The sequence below is a fragment of the Urocitellus parryii genome, chromosome 8 (assembly GCF_045843805.1).
Source record: "Urocitellus parryii isolate mUroPar1 chromosome 8, mUroPar1.hap1, whole genome shotgun sequence".
Lineage (NCBI taxonomy): Eukaryota > Metazoa > Chordata > Mammalia > Rodentia > Sciuridae > Urocitellus > Urocitellus parryii.
The window spans coordinates 123,712,431-123,723,249 of NC_135538.1; the positions used below are offsets into that span (position 1 = coordinate 123,712,431).

Below are 10,819 nucleotides of genomic sequence, written 5' to 3' on the forward strand. Positions count from 1 at the left end.
CTAATAAAAAATAAAAAACCACAAAAGATCAATAAAATAAATAACTGTTTTTGAAAAGATGAACACAAATAATAAACTAGTAAATTAACAAGAAAAAAAGAGAAAACTCAAATAAATAAAATCAGAGACGAAAGGAGACATTACAACTGATACCACAGAAATATGAAGGATAATTAGATACTATTATGTACTGTTGTGTACTGTTAATACTCTTTTCATTGTTGTGAGAAAAATAACTGACAAGAGCAGCTTAGTGAAGAAAAAGTTTATTTTGGGCTCATGGTTTCAGAGGTCCAGTCCATGATCATACTAGTTCCATTGCTGTGGCCCTGAGGTGAGGCAGAACATCATGGCAGAAATATGGTGGAGAAAACATTCTCAGCCTATGGCAGCCAGGAAGGAGGAGAAAGAGAGAGAGAGAGAGAGAGAGAGAGAGAGAGAGAGAGAGAGAGAGAGAGAGAGAGAGAGAGAGAGAGAGAAAAGCCAGAAACAAAATATAATCTTCAAATGCACACCCTAGTGACCTCCTTTCTCCAGGTGTTCCCCAACTGCTAACAGTCAACACCCTGCAAACCTGTAAACCATTTGAATTTTTAATCCATTAAATGAGTTAACATATTTATTAGGTTACATCTGTCAAAATTTAATCATTTTGAAGTGGCACCCCCTTTCTCCACAGAAAAGTCTTAACTGGGCTTCTCCTGAAATCTTCACCATGGCTGATTTTAGGACCTTCAGCAAAAGAGTCCCCACAAAAAAGTTCAATGTAGATAAACTTCCTATTTTCATGTTGCCCTTACTTGGACACTGGCTGGGAAGAAATCAGCACTTGTGTAAACAAGGCCTCTGGCCTTGAGCTGGGAAGAAATCAGCATGTAAACAAGGTCTCTGTCCTTGAGCTGGGGCTTAACAGAGATATCTACTTTTGTAAGTTAAGAGAAGTTACCAATTTGGCTCCATGGTAACAGCTGGCAGGGGGAGGAAAAAAAGGGAGAAATATCTCTCCCCTTATCAGGTGTTGTCTTTGAAGGGTTAATTTGCCCAGAACAGTGAAAGAAAAAAGCTGCTTTTATGTGAACTTCTGCAGAATGTGAACATCTGAGCCCCTCCCCTTACATGCTGGGTATAAAATTCTGAAACTACCTGAACTTAGGGTTCAGGGGATTGATTGATTACAGCAAAAGCTCTACCCTATGAACTTGGCTGCAGTCAAATAAAACTGTTGTCTGCAATCAGTGCCTTGTCTCATTTGTCCCTACAACAATTTTACCTCTAAATATTCCTATATTGCCTTATGAGCTTTTTGGGTATATTCGTATCCAAACAATAAGAAGTAAAAATATATGCCAACAAATTTGGTAACCTAAAAGGAATGAATAAATTCTTGGACACATAATCCTATCAAGATAGAATCATGGAAAATGGAGAATAAACAAACCAACAATTAGTAATCATATTGAATCTGTAACAAAAATTCTCTGATTAAAGAAAAGTCAAGGATCATGAATCTTTTCTTTTGTTTGCTTCTCTGTTTATGTTATAATATTCTCTGTGTTGGAATATTTACACAGAAGTGAGATGATGTAATCACAAGAAAACTGATAGAGAATCCTTTGATTTAAGTTTGCTGAATGGGGTTTCATGACAGGGTGATAAAAGCATTTGGTTAGAGTACAACAAATGCCAGTATTCTTTGGGTATTTTTGATCAGGTCTTGATTCTCCATTAGCACTTCTATAGCTCTACCTATGCATTTATAAGAATGGCTTCCTGTGTTTTGAGATCAGGATGAGGAAAATACTTAGGTAGGATGCCATACGCAGCATCTAATAAAATTCTTTGCTTTTTGGTGTGACACAGTCAAATCTTAGTTGTGTTAGTGTCTGGAGTCTCTCTGATCTCACCTCTCACCTCTTTAAGGATGACAGCTACTTTTATCTGCTTTGATATTAGAACAGCCCTCATCTGGTTGTGTGGCTTGGAGAAAAGGTGGGTTTTTTTTTTTGTTTTTTGTTTTTTTTTGTAGTTGTTCTTGTTTGGCAGAAATTTAAATTGTTCTTACTTTAGTGTCACTTCACGATTGTATTCTAAGACATACAACATTTACCATTCTAAACCTTTGTTGCTACTCCAGGGTTCTATAGTAGAAATTTCCTTTATTCTTTCTGGTTTCTCCCTTTCCATGTCAGAATTCTCTAAAAGCAGTTTTATTTCATCCTTTTTTCCCCTTCTTGAAGCCATTTACTACCTTTCATTAGTTTTGCATATGACAAAAGCTTATTTGTCCTGTCTCTGCTGTTAGTGTCTCTTCAGTCCTATTAGCCCTTAATACATTTGTAGCCTTTTTTTAATGTAGTGGAATTTTAATACTTTTTATAAAGAAATAGGAACAATCACTTCTGTTTAATTTACCTTGTTTAATCAGAACTAATTAATTTACCCTGTTTAATCAGAACTGCTTATTATTATTTAAACTAGTTAGGTTGCTGATTTTTAGGATTAAATAACATTTCAATAAAGATTTATATGGTCACAGTTATAAAAATGTAAGATGTTATATAATTTTTATTCCTGATGTATATCATTAGAAGCCTATGAACTGATTTTCATCCTTCAGAAATATGGCCTCTTATCCTTATCACATTCACATTCTCATTGGAGATGCAATTTTCTTTCCTCAAATACATTTATAGTTTTATCTCTCTGCCTATAAAATAATACTCAGTAGTTTGTTGATTCATAGTTAGTATGAACTTCTCAAGCAATGTACTTGCCTTCTTGTTTCATTATGCATTTTGTATAACCTTATATTGGTTTTAACTTTTTCTTAAATCATGAAATATCTTTTATAGGAATATTATGTATTACTTGTTGGCAGTGCCACAATAATAAATATATCATGGTTCATAAGTTCTTATTGATTGAATGACAAATGAATATATTGTTGATGTATTGATATATGATTTGATCTATCAGGTCTTTGCTCACATGACTTTTAGATAATTCTTAAAGGTCAGTAATCACTAGTTCACTTTCTTTCATGTAAACTTATTTTTGATTCATTTCATGTGAGAAATTTTATGAAACCAAAAGGATAACTGAGGATAATAGAAAGATACACTCAAAGGTATAAAAACTAAATATAATAAAAATTAAAATATTGATAATCATTTAGATGAGACTTGGACCTTGCTAGTATAGCTTTTCAGGAGAACATTGCCAGTCAGGGCCTACCTGGAATACGTATAGTAGGTAAACCCACCTTGTAGATTGGGAAGTCAATTAGATGTATAATTAAACATGAAGTGTGCTACACAATGTTTTGTAACAATATCTTTAAGTTTTAAGGTAATATGAAAAATAAATTTCTGTTCATATATGGAAGTGGAAAATCACAGAAATCAAAGCAAAAAAAAACATGTTATAATTGTGTAACAAATATTAGCTCAAACTGAGTCAAAATCATTATATTGCAATACACTATTTTTTGCCTGTCTATTAAAAAAAGAGACACATTTGCATAAGCAAAAAACAAATATATTTTACATGTGAAAAGCAGAATTCATTCGATTATTGCAAGTGAACTTGGTAGAAAATTAATAGCAACTAGTGACTGCTCGAATAATTTAGACCTGAAAAACTTATGTATATTTGCCATCAAGGCTACCTGATCTGACATCAATGGTTTATTAATGGATAAATGACATATACTGAGTTCTTACTACATGTCTTCTAACCTCTGAAATGCCACAAACTTTGAGGTTTTCCTAATGTTAGAAACACGATAACTGAGACTCTGGTCTCTCCTGGTTCAAACCCAGTTTTTTCCTACTACATTTACAGTAACTATTCTTTTAAAAATAACACTTTTAACTTTACTATCACTATTCAAAAATGTACCATGCATTTCATAAGTGAGTGAAGGAAATGAATCATATTTTTTTTCCATATTACAAAGAAAAAGTAAGAATTAACTTATTTTCTATTAGATTTTCAAGATATTATTTTTCTATGCAGGTGTAAACACAAACAGATAAATAATTTTAGACTAGATAACAATTTTTATGGGATCAAATTTAAAAAAAAAGCCTAAATTAGACTCCTCATACAGGGAATATTATGATCAGGAAAGTAGAATTTTGAAAACATACTAATTGTTATTGAATGATCATTTATTATCAATTACTGCATTTATGTTACACTTAAAATCTTTTAATTAATACTGAAGCTCATTACTTTTTTAAGTAGTTTAATTATAAGGTATAATTTGGAGTTAAAATCTATATATGGAGATTAGTTTGCAACCAATTAATGGGAGACAATAAAACTTTTTCTCAAAGACCTGACAATACATTTTCTTGAAACAAAACCCCAAATGAGAATTTTCATTCTGTACACGAGAGTGACTTAATTACTGATATACAAGAAAAGCACAACACCAATGGGTTTCCATATTTATGCATCTTAAACATCTATCCATTTCATTTTTGTACTTACAAAGTTTTAATGTTTTAGACAACAGCATGAAAGTTCGAATCTACTGAGATGTTGCTTTCAATTTGAAATATTGTATATATATGTATATAAAAATAACCCAATATATGACTTGTCTGACAGATTTTTAAGATCAATAAAGGCTTATTATCAAAATGTAGTTAGAATCGAGGGGAGTAAGCCAACCTCTTGATACTGTCTTGTTACTGGTTTGTTTTTTCAGTAGTATCAATAGTGATTTTTGGAGCAAACCATGTGACTTCAGCCTATTTAGTCAAGATCAGATACCACAATCATCAAGGGGGGCAGAGGAGCTGTGCAAAGGGGAGTAGGCAGATGATGTCAAATGTTAAAAGATGAACTTTGCATTATTTTTTTTGGTATGGAAAAAAACAGACCAATGAATTGAATAAATTATAAATAGGAACAAAACTGCAATCAAATCAAGACATAGTAGCCAAATGAAAATTTTTAATATTGCATATATAGATGTTTAGCCATACTCTAAGATCAACTCTTTAAGAGCAGAAATTTATATCAAATTTAGCTGCTTCAGATATCATCTTTCTTGTTTGTTACAGTAAGGTCTTGTATACAAAGCTGATTACTTTTAAAATCATATATAAACTTGGATACAAAAAAGTTCAATAAAATTCCATAAGCTCATATAGGAAGTTGTGGAATTCAAAGTTCATATTCTCAAATATTTTCACAACGTTTGGTAACAATATCTTTAAGTTTTAAGGTAATATGACAAAAGAGAAGAGGTTTTTTTGTTTTTGAGAAAGTTTCTTTCAGGAATTGTTAGAATATTAATGGAAAGAGCTATAACATAGAGACATGAGGAAAAACAGTTACAAAGCACATCATACAAATGGTAAGAAAAACTGGGCACAGAGCTGCACATCTATACTCAAAGTTACTTGAGAGGTGGATGCAGAAGGGTCACAAGTTCAAGGCCCACCTGGGCAACTTAGACAGACCCTTTCTCAAAATAAAATACAAAGGGCTGTAGCTCAATGGTAATAGTGTTTACCTGGCATGAACAAGGTCCTGGGTTCCAGTACTAAAAAACAATGATAACCAAATTTAATATAAAGAAGAAACAAAAGGTAGAATAAGAAGGAAAGAACGGGATGACAAAAGAAGAAATGAAGAAAGAGAGGGTAAGAAATGGAAATTTTTAGGAAAATGGACATCAAAGAGTGTGGGAAAAGAATGCCTTTCAAAGGGCCCAAAAGAAGCCTGTGAAAAGATTGGCTGTGATGCTCCCATAAAAGCATTACAAGTGGAATCCACATGTCCCCAGAGCTTTGTGCCAGGCCTGGACAGACTTGATCCTTATAATTGTCTTGGCTATGTGTCCATAGGACATCAATATCAGTGCCAAGGGCAAAAGGAGCAAGACCAATGAAGCAACGAAGAGTTGGATCTCATTGGCATGGATGTCCACACATGCAAGCTGAATCATGGAGGGGACTTCACAGAGGAAATGATGGAGCTGCTGGTGTCCTCAGGGAGGTAGCCAGAGGGTGACAGTGCCCTGGATGAGAGCATTTCCTGCACCAGTCAGCCAGGTGACCCCTGCCAGAACCTGGCACAGCGTGGGTTCATTACAGCTGTATAGTGGAGAGGTCTGCACACTGCAGCATAGTGCTCAAAAGCCATCACAGCCAGGAGAACACATTCAGTGGATCCCAATGCCAGGGAGACATAGAGCTGGATGCCACAACCCAGGGATATGATGGTCTTGGCTGGTCCTTTGAGGTTCCACAGCAGCTGAGGGACAATACTTTTGGTAAAACAGATGTCCACTAGGGAGAGGTGAGTAAGGAAAAAGTACATGGGTATTTTGAGTTTAGGGTCTATGGAAGAGACTGTTGGGAGCCAGCGACCGCACCCTGAAAATGGTGCTGGCTTCCTGTTTCTGATGACTTAGCGGTTAGAGTTGTTAGAAGTAAACAACTCCTTGTAAGGCTGTGGGCTGGGCTCTGGCCTGCTTCCGCTGCGCTGTACCTACTAGACTCCTCCACGTGGTGCTAGTTCATTGGCGAGGCTGGGTACTTAAGCTAGGGCAGACCGACCGCTCGCTCTCTTGTGCTCTTGTTCCTGTTTTCTCATCATGATTCAAAGGTCCTGAGTAAACTGCTGAAAGAAGAATCCTGTGTTGTGTTTCCCTTACTGGCGAGGGGTCATGACAAGAGACAAGAAAAATTAGTGTATTTTCCACCAAGGTAAGAAGGTAGGATATCAAAACAGCCACAAAGAGTATCTTTTCCAGCTGGGGCTGCTCTGAGAAGCCCAAAAGAACGAAGTCTTCTTTGGCACTGCTATTGGTCATGCCCATTACCTTGTTCAGACAGAAGGAAAACATTACAAGAATTAAAAAGAGAGTATAATGTGTTGGTCACTAGTGACAACATCAAACTTTATAAAATAACTCTATGAAATCCTCACTCAGACAAATTACAGTGACTCACAGACTAAATTTTGGTGCAGTGTCCTTCAAATGTTGCAGAAGATGTTGGTAAATACTCTCTACGGAGAGGCACCTGGAGCTTAGTCTGCAAACAAAGTCTTTCCTTGAGAGAGAACTATTAGAAGCTGAGATAAAATCTTCTACAGAAAGAAAAAAAATACAGAGAAAGAAAATGCCAAAGGAAAAAATACATTAAATTCATAATAGCTTATAAAGAATCATTCAAATTAAATGAAAAAATTCAGTAAAATAAATGTTTAATATAAGCAATTATATATACATATTATTTTCAGCCTTCAAGAATAAACTTTGAGTTGGGCATTCTTTTTTGATGATTTTCTTTGTATGAATGACTTTTGGGTTGTGGAGACTATAAAGATTCTTTCTACTGTAAAATGGTAAACACTTGGTTAATAAAGTCATAATATTATTATTTATATCTAAATGTTTAATAATGGGGACATATAATATCAGAAGCATGTTTCCTTTAGGGATTAGTTAATTCATTCATTCCATCAGCTTATTGAGGATGCAGATTCATGCAGCACATTAAAAACAACCCCCAATTTTTTTTGGAGTGTATTACTAGGGAAGGGAATGTTGAAGAAAAACATGTTTAAATCTGAAAGGAGGGAGTGGGGATTATCATTATGAGGGCACATCAAAAGAATGAAAGAGCTGCCTCAATATGCATAAAACCTACATAGAATTTTTACCTTTCAGAAGGCTAAAGGGCAGCTTATAAAAACTCCAAATATTAATGAATGCAAAAGTTTAAAATGTATTCATCAATTCAATGAATACATCTAAAGACCATAACCATATCTTTTGCTTAGAATAAACAGACACTCTCTACATGGATGTGAAAAAAATCTTTTAGGCCTTGAAATTCCTCCCTAATAATTTCACACCCTGTTATTGTTTTATTGTGAAAATTAATCATGTAAATAAAATATGTGAAATAATTGTCAAAAGCAATACCTTACTGTAATTTTACTTATCGTATAAAAGTGATATTTAGCTGAAAACGGTAAAAATAAAATCAAAGGAGTGGTAGGGGAGAGACATCAAATAACAGCATGAAGTCCTTGAGGGATCACTCAAGAGATAGGGAAAGGGAGTACTATAATAAAAAATAATATGAAAGAGGCACTAATATACATAAAATGTATTGCAAAGATGTTTATACATATCCATGTCCATACAAAACCCACAAATACATATATGCATAATTTTCAGTTTTTTCACTTTACTTCTATCAATTCAATAAAATAAATTCAGATATGTTACTCTCATTTTAATCCTGTTTATAACCTCTACCCATCTTGGCCAAATGATACTTTTAGTAGAGTTTTTAACACACATTCTCACACATATAAATATCAAAAGAATGCAATGGGAAATTAATTCTGGTCATGAGAAAAATTTCTTACTTATAAGATTGTGTTCATTTTAGAGTCATAGAAGAATTGTATTTAACTCTGATGCAAAATCTGAAATTACATGTGCTTCATTTTATCTCCCTTTATCCAGATGAACACCACTTTAACCCTAAATCTCAATTTATTATCAAATGTTAAGAATCATGGGGATAAGTCAGATATAAAATCAAGGCATTAATAATAGTGAATATATTAAAAGAGAAGAAGCTCTTCATACTTTTTCATCACAATAATCACATTTTAAAAGAAAAGGAAATTTAAGTAACAAACCAAAAAATTTTTACCTTGAAGTGATAAATCAATGTCTGAGGCCCATGTATTGGTTGTAGGGATTGTTATTTGAGATTGGAGATCCCTGAAGACCAGCAAATGAAGAGAGGTTGAGAGAGGACACAGGCTATTGAATCCAAAAAGTTCCCAGGGACACAGTTCTCCCAGAATGGCAATTAATCTCAGGCTCTGTAGTATCCAAAGTCCATGGTCCCAGGAGATCATTCTGAAGGAGATTCTTACCTTTCAGTATTGTTTAAACTAGTCAAAACCACAAAGACTTTTAACTTCTACTTTAATAACCTTCCAATATTGACTCACTCCATTTTGAATATATTCATATTAAATTTCTATCAATAATCTAGTATTACACACACACACACACACACACACACAAACACAAACACTAAATACATCCTATTGGCAGAAAATTTCATTAGAACCTTAAAAATTTCTCTTATCCTTTCTTTACATCTACGCTGAAAACTCAGACTTGGAACATTTTTACAGGGCTTTTCTCCTCATTTCTTACAAGCACTGGGTTTGATGGAGATAAACATACAACTTTGTGGGATCACAACCTTAAAAATTCCAGTATCTCTTGAAATGGCCTCTTAGGTCTGCCCAGAAGTCATTCTATGTGTGTCCTGTTGTTCTTCTCTTCTACCATAGAAAACTGGGACAAATTATTAAATCCTCCCACTCATCCCTGCACAGGTTATCTTACTCTAAGACCAAACAAAGGCCCCAAATGGAAATCCCATTAATTTCCTGCCTGCTGCTTATAAGTACACCATATTGATCCCATACTTTATGATTTTCTTCAAGCATACTTTACTCAATAGAGGAGGTGAACTACATTTTGGCTAAGGCTATTGACTCCTCTTCCAATATTTCAGAGTCTGAGAAAAAACTCACCCACATTCATGTTATAGCCAGATGATGCCAATGACAGGTCTAAAAAAAAACCAATTGCAGTGATGTAACGATGGATGGCAACCACATTTATCTAAGGCGTGTACCGTACCCAGTACTAAAAGAGAAGCAGAAACTTGGACAAACTGCACAGCACATACAGAATCTGAAGGAAACAACAGTTCACCTAACTTGATCAATTTTCTGTGCATTGAGTCCTAGTACTAAAAAATATTCATAATCCTCAAAAGAATCTGGAATTTATGAAAGCCTATTGATTCTTTATATGAATTTATTTCATATACAAATAAACTGTTCAGCTGGATATGGTGGTGCAGGCCTGTAATCCCAGCAGCTCTGGAGGCTGAGGCAGGAGAATTGTTAGTTCAAAACCAGGCTCAGCAAAAGGCAGGTGCTAAGTAACTCAGTGAGACCCTGTCTCTAAATAAAATACAAAATAGGGCTGGGCATGTAGCTCAGTGGTTGGATGCCCCTGAGTTCAATCACTGGTACCCCTCAAAACAAACAAACAAACAAACAATGCATAAAGATACAGGTTACTGAATTCTTACATTATGAACATATCTTGATGGAGATATAAAACAAACAACACTCCAGAACAACCCTCAATTCATTTCCATATAATACTTTTACTTATCACGTGTAACATTTATTATGATTTTTGAATGGTATATAAACAATAATACATCACTATTTCTTTTGTCTCTGCCTTCATTCATTCAACATTAACTTTGGGAGATTTAATCATTATGGTGCCTGTAACAGCGAATTACAATTTTTCTGTTAACCCCCCTTGCCCCCCACCCCATACACAACCATTCATGCCTGCCAAGCTAAAAATCCCTTCCTGCTACAAGTCAGTCTCAAAGTTCATGGAAATAAATTCCTGTTCTGAAGAATGCAGGGGTTCATAATGCTCATTTGATTATCTTTATTCTATTTAGAATTTATTTAATACTGGCTATATTATTTCGCTTAATGATAATGGTTTCTTGTTCTTTCTTTTCTTGGAAAATCTTGCTAACAGTTAATCAATTTTGCTCAACTCTTTTAACAGTGTACCCAAAAGGACATTTTAATATGGTCCAAATCTTATCAATATTCTCATTGGTAAACTCTTTACTATTATTTTATATTTTTTATTTGTGACCTGAAGGAAGATATTCAAACTACTGATCTGAGAATATTTTATTAGGAA

General features: G+C 34.3%; 1 pseudogene; it reads right to left on the bottom strand.

Annotated features, from left to right (window-relative positions):
• Positions 1-5,776: 5,776 nt before the first annotated feature.
• On the bottom strand, positions 5,777-6,835 carry LOC144256556 (olfactory receptor 2G3-like; annotated as a pseudogene).
• Positions 6,836-10,819: the final 3,984 nt, after the last annotated feature.